Source organism: Dendropsophus ebraccatus, chromosome 8 (assembly GCF_027789765.1).
Source record: "Dendropsophus ebraccatus isolate aDenEbr1 chromosome 8, aDenEbr1.pat, whole genome shotgun sequence".
NCBI classification, from domain to species: domain Eukaryota; kingdom Metazoa; phylum Chordata; class Amphibia; order Anura; family Hylidae; genus Dendropsophus; species Dendropsophus ebraccatus.
The window spans coordinates 60101560-60114433 of NC_091461.1; the positions used below are offsets into that span (position 1 = coordinate 60101560).

The 12874-nt window shown below is 47.8% G+C and overlaps 1 protein-coding gene across 2 annotated transcripts in view; it reads left to right on the forward strand.

Annotated features, from left to right (window-relative positions):
• The window catches only part of ASCC1 (activating signal cointegrator 1 complex subunit 1), a 185569-nt gene that overhangs the window by 14004 nt on the left and 158691 nt on the right, over positions 1 to 12874 (forward strand). The gene's annotated exons all lie outside the window — the stretch shown is intronic.

Genomic DNA, 12874 nt, shown 5'->3' on the forward strand with positions numbered 1-12874 from the left:
AAAATGCTGTGTGTGAAACCACAGACACCCCTGTAGCTATTATCTATACATGAAAATATTAACAGTGGCAATGCAATACTCCATATATGACATCCATAATGGGCAACTCAAAGTTTGGATCTGTTGCCCTTTTATGTCTTCTTGCTGTACGTTGGTATGGTTGGACATGTATACGTATCTCATAGAGAAACATAGGTGACATTGACTTCCAGTCTACAGCAAAGAAACATAGAAACATTGAAGATTGTCGTCAGAAAAAGACCACTGGGTCCATCTAGTCTGCTCTTTTAACTTTTCCCTTCTTATTATCTTAGGATAGATGCATGTTTATCCCAGGCGTGTTTAAATTCTGTTATTGTAGATTTACCAACCACCTCTGCTGGAAGATTGTCCCAAGTATCTACTACCAAGTAAAATAATATTTTCTCACGTTGCTTCTGATCTTTTCCCCCAACTAACCTCACCATGTGTCTTCTTGTTCTTGAGCTCAGTTTTTTTTTTTTTACTAAAAACACTTCCATCCTGAGCCTTATTTAGTCCTTTAACATACTTAAAGGGAATCTGTCAGCACCTTTTCTTGTTCTGAGGTGCTGACAGTGTGAGGAAGGTCAGTGTGTTGTAGTGGCGTCTCATACCTTTATTTTTCCGATCGGTCCTGTACTTTCGGTAATTTATCTTCATAACTGTCAAAGAGGGGGAGTGGCGTCATCAATATCTTCCTTGTTCTGTGAAGTGCGAGCACGCTCCTGCGGCGATTCGCGCATGCGCTGTAGTGCGTCGGAGTAGTGTGCCACTCAGACGCACTACGGCGCATGTGCGAATCGCCGCAGGAGCGTACGCGCACTTCACAGAACAAGGAAAATACTGATGACGCCGCCAGGAGGCCGGGGGACCGACTGCATGAATATGCAATACAAGCTGGGAGGGGGAGTGGTGAGGTGGGCCAAAGTGCCCGAAAGTACAGGACCGATCGGAAAAATAAAGGTATGAGACGCCACTACAACACACTGACCTTCCTCACACTGTCAGCACCTCAGAACGAGAAAAGGTGCTGACAGATTCCCTTTAAAGGTTTCAATCATGTCCCCCCTTTCCCTTCTTTCCTCCAGACTTTCCAGATTCAAATCCTTAAAGGGGTATTCCCCCCAAAATTATTTTTGCATTAATACGTTGCCCACCCGTAGCTTTCCATCTTTCCAATATCATTCTATTACGGATTCTGCACAGTTTTGCTGTTATCCAGATGCACTCACCCCCACGGATTGCATAGAATCATCACATCTCAGTCCAACCCGACACGCTCCCTGCTCCTGGCCCCAACCCTCCAAGACGGCATCACCTCAGTCTCTTCAATAGACTGGGTTAGACTGGGTCACCCAGGGGCGTAGCTAATGTCTCTTGGGCCCTGGTGCAAGAGGTCAACTTGGGCCCCCCCCCCCCTTACCACATACTGACTAACACAACCGCTGCTACTGAATAAAATCCTCTGTACATAGACCAATTTCACCTCATCTAGTCATATAGAGGTGGCCCCAGCTCTACACAGGCTCTATACACCATATACATTACAGTGCAAATATATCAGGTGACTCACAGGGGACGTCTTCTCTGATCGGAGTTCTTCCCTTTTCATCTTCTCCATCTGCCCAGGGCCATTATGAGAACTTTTTGGAGCCACGAATCCACAGAATCTGCCAGACAAACATATTAGGCTCCTCACACTGACACCATCCTCATCTCTCTACAAACTGCACATCTGTATTGGCCCCTTTACACCCTCATTTAGTGGGTAGCCTGACTCTATGTGACTCCCTTATAGTACATATCCCCCTATTGTATACACCCCCTGTGTAGTCCACCTTATAGATGGCCCCCCAATGTTTCCCCCTTATAGATGGCCCACTGTGTTGTCTCTATTATAGATACCCCCCATGTTATCCCCCATATAGATTGCCCCCATGTTATCAACCATATAGATGCCCCCCATTTTATCCCCCTTACAGATGCCCCCCATGTTGTCCCCTCCTCCTGCCCCTCCATCATCATACTACTACCCCTTTCATCCTCCTGCCCCTCCATCATCATACTACAACCACCTCCACCATAATACTACTACCCCTTCATCCTCCTGCCCTTTCATCATCATACCACTTCACCCCTCATCATCCTCTTGTTCCATCATCATCATACCACTACATCCTCATCATCCTCTTGTTCCATCATCATCATACCACTACATCCTCATCATCCTCTTGTTCCTTCATCATCATACCACTACACCCCTCATCATCCTCTTGTTTCATCATCATACCACTACACCCCCCATCATCCTCTTGTTCCATCATCATCATACCACTACATCCTCATCATCTTCTTGTTCCATCATCATACCACTACACCCCTCATCATCCTCTTGTTCCTTTATAATCCTCTTGTTCCTTCATCATCATACCACTACACCCCCCATCATCCTCTTGTTCCATCATCATCATACCACTACATCCTCATCATCCTCTTGTTCCTTCATCATCATACCACTACACCCCTCATCATCCTCTTGTTCCATCATCATGCCACTACACCCCCCATCATCCTCTTGTTCCATCATCATCATCATCATACCACTACATCCTCATCATCTTCTTGTTCCATCATCATACCACTACACCCCTCATCATCTTCTTGTTCCATCATACCACTACACCCCTCATCATCCTCTTGTTCCATCATCATCATACCACTACACCCCCATCATCCTCTTGTTCCATCATCATACCACTACACCCCTCATCATCCTCTTGTTCCATCATCATCATACCACTACACCCCCATCATCCTCTTGTTCCATCATCATACCACTACACCCCTCATCCTCCTCTTGTTCCATCATCATCATACCACTACATTCCCATCATCCTCTTGTTCCATCATCATCATACCACTACACCCCTCATCATCCTCTTGTTCCATCATCATACCACTACATCCCCATCATCCTCGTTCCATCATCATCATACCACTACACCCCTCATCATCCTCTTGTTCCATCATCATACCACTACACCCCCATCATCCTCTTGTTCCATCATCATCATCATCATCATACCACTACACCCCTCATCATCCTCTTGTTCCATCATCATCATACCACTACACCCCCATCATCCTCTTGTTCCATCATCATACCACTACACCCCTCATCCTCCTCTTGTTCCATCATCATCATACCACTACATTCCCATCATCCTCTTGTTCCATCATCATCATACCACTACACCCCTCATCATCCTCTTGTTCACAGCTGAACCAGTGAGTGTGCAGCCCCACCACCTCCCGGGCGCACGATCTCCCATCTCTGCAGCTGATCCTCCCCCCGGCCGAAGCTCACCCGGTCAGGGCAGCCCCCGTCCCCCACAAGAGTGATATTCTGGTGGTTCCCGCGGCCTCCCCATCCCTCCCTCAGTAGAGCTCGTGGCGGTGTTCACCTGCCGCTCACCCCGGAGCTCCTGTGTGTGCAGCCCCCACGTGATATCCCGGTGGCCGTCCGTCCCCCGCTCGGAGCTCACCCCCCAGGTGCACGATCTTCCGGCCCCGCAGCCACCACCCGCCCGGTGAGTGCAGTTCCTCCCCTCCCCTAGAAGGATCTCCTGGTGTCCGCCCTCCGTCCCCCCCCCATCCCCCACTCAGTAGAGCCCACAGCAGCCGCCGCTCGCCCAGCCGCCCGCAACTAACCCGGTGAGTGCAGAAGCCATACCCCCCGAACACACGATCTCCTGGCCCCACCATCCTTCCCAGTAGAGTGCCCGGCCACCCGAAATCCGCACCCCCCTGCAACTTACCCAGTACAACATCATCTCAGCTCTGCTACATGGCCATCGCTATCTCAGCTCTGCTACATCGCCATCTCAGCTCTACTACATCGCCATCTCAGCTCTGCTATATCGCTATCATCGCTATCTCAGCTCTGCTCCATCGCCATCTCAGCTCTGCTACATCTCCATCACTATCTCAGCTCTGCTACCTCACTATCACCACCATCATCTCAGCTCTGCTACATTGCCATCATCAGGCAGAAGCATTGCATGATGGGAAATGTAGTTTCCTATCTTGATTATATCTTGACCATGTTTTAGAAAAACTTGTAACTCAGAAATGGCAGCAGCTAGAAAGACGGGAGTCTGCTCAAAATACTCAGGGGGACTTGGTGAGTAAGGCCAGCTAGGTTTGGGAGCATTTCATTTTTTAGCTCTTGGGGGGAATACCCCTTTAACCCCTTAACAACATCGGGCGTAAACTTACGCCCTCGCGCCCTGGTACTTAGCGCATCAGAGCGTAAATTTACGCCCGATGTTTCCCCGATCGCTGCGTGTTCGCACACAGCGATCGGGGAAGATGGCCTGCTATAAATCATAGCACGGTGGCACGGCGATCAGAGTCCCCCAAAATAGTAAATACCTGCTCTGGACCCCTCAGCTAGGTAGCTGAGGGGTCAAGAGCAGGTATTTGTACATTACTCACCTGTCCCGGGGTCCTGATCGGCGTCTTCCGGGTTCGCGGCGTCCTCCGTCTTCTCATTCGGTCTTCGGCTCTTTCCGGCGGTCCCCATCGGCTTTTTTCGGCTATTTTCGGCTCCAGCCTCGTCTTTTTCCGGATTTTGTGCTCTGCTGCCCCCTAGCGGCTGATATGTGTAATACACTTATCAGCAGCTACAGGGATGTTCAGAATGTAAAAAAAGTTTTTTTTTTTTTTCCAAATTTTTTTTTTCTATTTTCCGCACCCTATCGCCGCTGAGTGTTGATCAGCATCGCACGAAAGTGCGCTGCTAATCAGCAACTCCTCCTTTTTGGCGTAGGGTGTTTTTTTCCTATATCCTACTGCCACGGTCTGCTAATAAGTGCCGCACATAAGTGCAGCATTTTTCAGCAACGCCTTTGTTGGCGTAGTTTTTTTTTATACTTACTGTAAAAAAAAAACACGTAAAAAACACTACATTACACCACACTACATTGAATAAAGTTTGACAGTACACCACTACATACCCCATATACTAGAAAACAACAGGTGGAGGGCATGCACAGCCAAACAATAAAGCTGGGTGCTAACAATAGGCATATGAAAGACCTATATTCCAAAAAAAGCATATGCCATATAATAAGTAAGCACACCACAAATCATTAGATAAGCTCAAAATAACAGTACTTTATTCCACAGGTACAAAAAGAGATATAAATAACACACATAGATCCAAAGATTAAAAACACTTAAAAAGCACACCAAACATGGAGACACCACGTAAGTTGTCATCCACCTTGACACCCCGTAAAAAAGGTGTTGTGTGTCCTGTTCAAATAATAAAAAGGCAAATAACCCTTCAAAAGTGGGTCAGTGACACGATATGAACAGTGACACAACGGGGTGTCAATAAGGGGAGCCCCTTATTGACACCCCGTTGTGTCACTGTTCATATCTTGGTTAGGTGGTAACTATTTATTGTTTGGGTATCACTGTATTATTTGCCTTTTCATCATATTGTTACTTGTATTAGTTTGGATACTTTATCTTTTCATGATTTTTGTCACTTTTGAAGGGTTATTTGCCTTTTTATTATTTGAACAGGACACACAACACCTTTTTTACGGGGTGTCAAGGTGGATGACACCTTACGTGGTGTCTCCATGTTTGGTGTGCTTTTTAAGTGTTTTTAATCTTTGGATCTATGTGTGTTATTTATATCTCTTTTTGTACCTGTGGAATAAAGTACTGTTATTTTGAGCTTATCTAATGATTTGTGGTGTGCTTACTTATTATATGGCATATGCTCTTTTTTGCTTTTTTTTTTTTTAATACCCCATATACTAGTCCCCGTATAAAGATGACCCTCAGGGTGTTTTCGGCGTCAGAGGGATACGTTATTATTGCCTCTGACACCGAAACAGCCAGTGAGGATGAATGGGGGGGATCCTTCGTTCCTCCATTCATCCTCATCATCCAGTGACATGTCTGGGGGGTAGCGTAGCGTACGCTGCCCCCCAGACACGTCTTTTCTGACAGTACCGTCCCAATAAGAGATGACGGTATGGCGTGAAATTCTACAAACTCTGGGTACTCTTACAGATTTAGGGTACGTGCACACTGCGGAATGGCGAAGGATAACCCTTTGTGCATTCCGCAGCTGGCACTCGCCGGCGGACTGATGCGGGCGCATGTCTCTACCCGTGTCATAGACTCCATTCTATGCACAGGCGGATTCCATCGTCCATCCAAAGAATGAATACGTTGGACGGAGAGCGGAATCCGCCCGTGCATAGAATGGAGTCTATGACACGTGTGGAGACGTGCGCCTGCATCACTCCGCCGGCGGGTGCCAACTGCGGAATGCACGAAGGGTTATCTGTCGCGATTCCGCAGTGTGCTCGTACCCTTAGAGTGTATGTAGGAAGGGACACCCGAATCCAGCCCCCAGATGCCCCCTCCCCCCCCCATCCTCGGAACAAGTGGGAAGATCGTCCGGGAACTGATCTTCCCACTGCTGGATAAAGGTTACCACCTGTACGGGGATAACTTTTATACCAGCACCCCCTCTTCTGGTCCCTCGCTGCCCTGTAGCTTGCGGCACGATCCGAACATATCAGAAGTAGTAATAGAGCCCTAATATTTAGCAGCCATGGAGTGGACCCAGCGCTTCTGGATGTGAGGGACCCCATATCGCACCAGGGCAACATTTTCCAGGTGACGTCCCCCACACTGGAAAACAGGAGACCCCAGAAGAAGTGCAGAGTGTGGCGTAACAGGGGGATCAGGAAGGACACCATTTTCCAGTGTGACACCTGTCCTGATCACCCCGGCCTCTGCATACTGGATCGCTTCAAGGCGCACCACACGTCATTGGGGTTCTACATTATCTAAATTCTGTCCCTTATTCCTATTTCAGGGGTCACGTTGATCCAGGGATTATTCTGATTGCTATTATGGAGTCGGGAAGGAATTTTTCCCCTGTGATGAGGCTACTGTTGTCAGCCTCACGAGGGTTTTTTGCCTTCCTCTGGATCAACACAGGTTGAATTTGATGGACACCTGTCATTTTCAACCTTATAAACTAATAATTGGCCTAATACCCCCAAATAAATTAGAATTGTCCCTTTTCCCCAGGTATGGCCGCTATTCCCATTAGAGGATGCCATGATGCAATTACAAAGCCTCTGTGCGGCCAGGACAGTAGAAACCCCCCACAAGTGACCCCATTCTGGAAACTACACACCATAAGGAATCTAACAAGGGGGGCAGCGGGGATATGGCCCCCTGGTGACGGCCACATTTGGGACGTGAAAATGAAAAAAATGGTATTTTTTATTTTCTCGGCACATGTTCTACGTAAGTGCCCGTCACCAGTGGGGTCCATATCCTCACTGCACCCCTTGTTAGATTCCTTATGGGGTTTAGTTTCCAGAAAGGGGTCACTTGTGGGGGGTTTCTACTGTCCTGGCAGCACAGGAGCTTTGTAAATGCGACATGGCCTCCATCCTCTATTCCAGCCTCTAAATGGCGCTCTGTCCCTTTGGTGGCTTGCCCTGTGCCCATATGGCACATTATGCCCACATGTGGGGTATTTTTGTACTCAGGGGAAACTACCCTACACGTTTTGTGTTCGTATTTCTTTTTTAACCCCTTGTGGAAATGGAAAAAATCAAGGCTAGACCAACATTTAGTGTAATTTTTGTAAAATCTTTACTCTAAATCATTAATCTTGTCTTGATTTTTTCATTTTCACAAGGGGCTAAAAGATAAAAAAAACACTAAATGTGTAGCGCAATTTCCCCTGAGTACGGAAATACCCCACATGTGGACATAAAGCACCATGCGGGTGCAGGGTAAGCCTCCGAAGGGAAGGAGCGCCATTTGGTTTTTGAAGGCTGGATTTGGATGGAATGGATTTCGAGGGGCTATGTTGCATTCAAAAGGCCCCTGTGTTGCCAAGACAGTTGAACCCCCCCACAAGTGACCCCATTATGGAAACTACACCCCTCAGGGAATGTAACAAGGGGTGTAGTGAGCATATGGACCCCACTGGTGACGGGCACAAATGTGGAACAATGTGGCGTGAAAATGAAATATTACATTTTTTACACTATAATGCTGGTTTAGCCTTGAATTTATCATTTTCACAAGGGGTTAAAAGAGGAAAAAAAAGAAAAAAAATGTGTAGAGCAATTTCCCCCGAGTCTGTAAATACCCCACATGTGGACATAAAGCGCCATGTGGGCCCAGGGCAAGCCTCCGAAGGGAAGGAGCGCCATTTGGATTTTGGAGGTTGGATTTGGCTAGAATGGATGATGAACGCCATGTCGCATTTACAGAGCCCTCGTGCTGCCAAAACACTGGAAACCCCCCACAAGTGACCCCATTCTGGAAACTGCAGCCCTCAGGGAATCTAACAAGGGGTGCAGTGAGAATATGGACCCCTTGATGACGGGCACATTTGTGCCATGAAAGTGAAAAAATGAAAATTTTCCCTTTCACGTCACATTGTTCCACATTTGTGCCCGTCACCAGTGGGGTCCATATGCTCACTGCACCCCTTGTTAGATTCCTTGAGGGGTGTAGTTTCCAGAATGGGGTCACTTGTGGGGGGTTTCCAGTGTCTTGGCAGCACGAGGGCTCTGTAAATGCGACATGGCCCTTGAAATCCTTTCCAGTGAAATTCAGCTTCCAAAAGCCAATTGGCACTCCTTCCCTTTGGAGGTTCGTCCTGCGCCCCCTTGGCACTTTATCGCCACATGTGGGGTATTTCCGTACTCGGGAGAAACTGCGCTACACATTTTGTGTCTTTTTTTCCTCTTATCCCTTTAAGAAAATGAAAAATTGAAGGCTAGAACAACGTTTTAGTGTAAAAAATAAATTTTTCTTTTTTCACGCCATATTGTTCGGAAAATCTGTGAAGCACCTGTGGGGTCCAAATGCTCACCGCACCCCTTGTTACATTCCTTGAGGGGTGTAGTTTTCTAAATGGTGTCCCTTTAGGGGTGTTTTTTAGGTTTTGGCACCCCAGAGCCTCTGCCAACCTGAAGTGGTACAGTCAAAATATAACGGAGGCATTGAAATTTACTAGGCACTCCTTTATATCTGAGGCTTGTGGTTGCGTCAAATAGCGCAATAGGGCCACATATGGTGTATTTCTATAAACTGCAGAAACGGGGCAATAATTATTGGGGTGCATTTCTCTGGTAATAGGTTTAGAATTATGAAAAATATTGGATTACAATAAAATCTCTGCACAGAAAATTAAAATTTTCAAATTTCTTACACACTTGGCTTTTATTTCTGTGACTCCCCTAAAGGGTTAAAACACTTTCTGGATATGCTTTTGCAGAGTGTGGGGGGGTGCAGTTTCTGAAATGGGGTGCTTTGTGGTGCTTTCTAACATACAGGCCCCTCAAATACACTTTGAACCTGAACAGGTCCCTAAAAATATCTGATTTTGAAATTTTACAGAAAATTTGGAAATTTGCTGCTAATGTTTTAAGCTTCCTATTGTCTAAAAAAAAATGGAAGATCGTTTAATAAATGCTGCCAACATAAATTAGACATGTTGCTAATGCTATTTAATATATAATTTATGTGGTATAACCACTTTCTGTATAAGCAAAAAAGTTTAAAAGTTGGAAAAATGCATTTTTTCAAATTTTTTCACATTATTTGGGTTTTTTTCATAAAGATTCGTTATGAGTATCGACTCCAATTTACCAGAAATGTAAAGTACAATATGTCACGAGAAAACAATCTCAGAATCAGCCGGATAGGTAAAAGCATCCCGAAGTTATTAATGAATAAAGTGACACTGGTCATATTCATAAAATTTGTCTCTGTCATTAAGGCCATTTCAGGCTCTGTCCTTAAGGGGTTAAAGGGAACCAATCACACCGAATATGCCCCTAATGTTAAGGAAACGTGCTGGTACATCACCCAGCACGCTTCCCAAACATGCCCCCGTACCCTCCGTCCCCTCCTTGGTTATGCCGCAATCTTACATTTTTTAAGTCACACGCTGTATGGTAATAAGGTGTAAGTAGTCACGGTGGGCGTATGTAGTCATGGTGTGGGCGGCTGTAGTCATGGTCCTGGGCGGCTGTGAACGCTGTAATCATGCCCAGAGGAGCGTGATTGAAGCAGCTGGCTCTGCCGACGTCACCCGGGGGACTGCGTTCACGTTGGCGGCGCTGCAACATCTTTAGCACGCCGCGCAAGCGCAGAACATCAGCGTCTTCTCCTGCCGTACTGGGCATGCGCGGCATGCTAAAGACGTCGCTGCGCCGCCGACGTGGAACGCAATCCACGGGTGACGTCAGCAGAGCCAGCTCCTTCAATCACACCCCTCTGGGCGTGATTACAGCGTTCACAGCCGCCCAGGACCATGACTACAGCCGCCCAGGACCATGACTACATACGCCCACCGTGACTACTTACACCTTATTACCATACAGCACGGGACTTCAAAAATGTAAGATTGCGGCATAACCAAGGAGGGTACGGGGGCATGTTTGGGAAGCGTGCTGGGCGATGTACCAGCACGTTTCCTTAACATTAGGGGCATATTTGTTGTGATTGGTTCCCTTTAAGTCTTTCCTGATATGGTTTATGCCTCACACCCTCCACCATTTTTGTAGTCCGTCTTTGGACCTGTTCTATTTTATCAATGTCCTTTTTTAGGCAAGGTCTCCAGAACTGGACACAGTATTCCAGATGTGGCCTCACCAGAGCTCTATACAGGGGTATAACAATCTCCCTCTTCCTACTGGTTATACCTCTAGCTATATACCCCAGCATGCAATTTGCTTTCCCCACCGCCTGGTTGCACTGGTGACTCATTTTAAAGGGGTAGTGCGGCGGTAAAAATTTATTCACAGAATAACACACATTACAAAGTTATACAACTTTGTAATGTATGTTATGTCTGTGAATGGCCCCCTTCCCCGTGTCCCACCACCCCCACCCGTGTACCTGGAAGTGTAGTGCATTATACATACCTGATCCGTGCCGACACGCGTCCGCCATCTTTTGCCAAACATCATCTTCGGCCGGCCCGAACACCTCCGATCTTCCCGAGTGCCGGCCGCGTCATCAGCTGCTCAGCCACGATTGGCCGAGCACAGTTATGCTCAGCCAATCACGGCTGAGCAGCTGATGACGCGGCCGGCACTCGGGAAGATCGGAGGTGTTCGGGCCGGCCGAAGATGACGTTTGTCACAAGATGGCGGACGCGTGTCGGCACGGATCAGGTATGTATAATGCACTACACTTCCGGGTACACGGGTGGGGGGGGGGGTCACGGGGAAGGGGGCCATTCACAGACATAACATACATTACAAAGTTGTATAACTTTGTAATGTGTGTTATTCTGTGAATAATTTTTTACCGCCGCACTACCCCTTTAAGGCTGTCAGAAATCACTACCCCTAAATCCTTCTCTTCTGAAGTCTTTTCCAACACAGTACTGTCAATGTGATACTCTGATTCCTCCTCCCCCCCCCCCCCCCCAAAGTGCATTATTTTACATTTAGAAACATTGAACTTTAATTTCCAAATCATTTTCCATATTACTGATATTTCAGGAAGCTGTACATTACATAAAGTCAGACATCAGGTTATGTGGAGGATGGAAAAGGAGATTTCTGATGTTTTCCCCATACTCCAGTGCAGTGGCGTCGCTAGGCAGTTTTATTCGGGGCTCATGCCCCGAATAAAATGCCTGCTGCCCCGGATCTCTTCTGCCCCGCTCTTGCGAGCCATAAGCGGCTCTTTTGATGGCCGCGTCTGGCTCGCAGATTGCCGCTGCTGCTGTCCTCCTTACCTACTAGCCGCCCGCAGCGCCCGGACACGCTCCTCCATCCAATCAGCGGAAACCGGGAGTGTGGGGCCGCTGCGGTGGGCCATGGTGCACGCATCCAATTAACGCGTGCGCCACGGCCCACCGCAGCGGCCCCACGCTCCCGCTCTGAGCTGATTGAGTTGTAGGAGCACCTCCGGCCGCTACGGTAGGTGAGGCGGACAGCAGCAGCCGTGATCTAGGAGGAGGTGAGCAGGCACGGGGGGAGAGAAACGGGCGAGAAGCACAGGGGGAAAGAAGCAAGGGGGGAGAGAGACATACGGGAGAAAATCATGGGGAGAGAAAGAGGGGAGAAAAGCATGGGGGAGAGAAACAGGGGAGAAAAGCATGGGGGAGAGAAAGAGGGGAGAAAAGCATGGGGGAGAGAAAGGGGAGAAAAGCATGGGGGAGAGAAACAGGGGAGAAAAGCATGGGGGAGAGAAAGAGAGGAGAAAAGCATGGGGGAGAGAAAGAGGGGAGAAAAGCATGGAGGAGAGAAAGGGGAGAAAAGCATGGGGGAGAGAAAGAGAGGAGAAAAGCATGGGGGAGAGAAAGAGGGGAGAAAAGCATGGGGGAGAGAAACAGGGGAGAAAAGCATGGGGGAGAGAAACAGGGGAGAAAAGCATGGGGGAGAGAAAGAGGGGAGAAAAGCATGGGGGAGAGAAAGAGGGGAGAAAAGCATGGGGGAGAGAAACAGGGGAGAAAAGCATGGAGGGGAGAAACAGGGGAGAAAGTAACAGAGGAGAGAAACAGGGGAGAAAGTATGGGGGAGAGAAACAGGGGAGAAAGCATGGGGGAGAGAAAGAGGAGAGAAAAGCATGGGGGAGAGAAACAGAGGAGAAAAGCACGGAGGAGAGAAAGAGGGGAGAAAAGCATGGGGGAGAGAAAGAGGAGAGAAAAGCATGGGGGAGAGAAAGAGGGGAGAAAAGCATGGAGGAGAGAAACAGGGGAGAAAAGCATGGGGGAGAGAAACAGGGGAGAAAAGCATGGGGGAGAGAAACAGGGGAGAAAAGC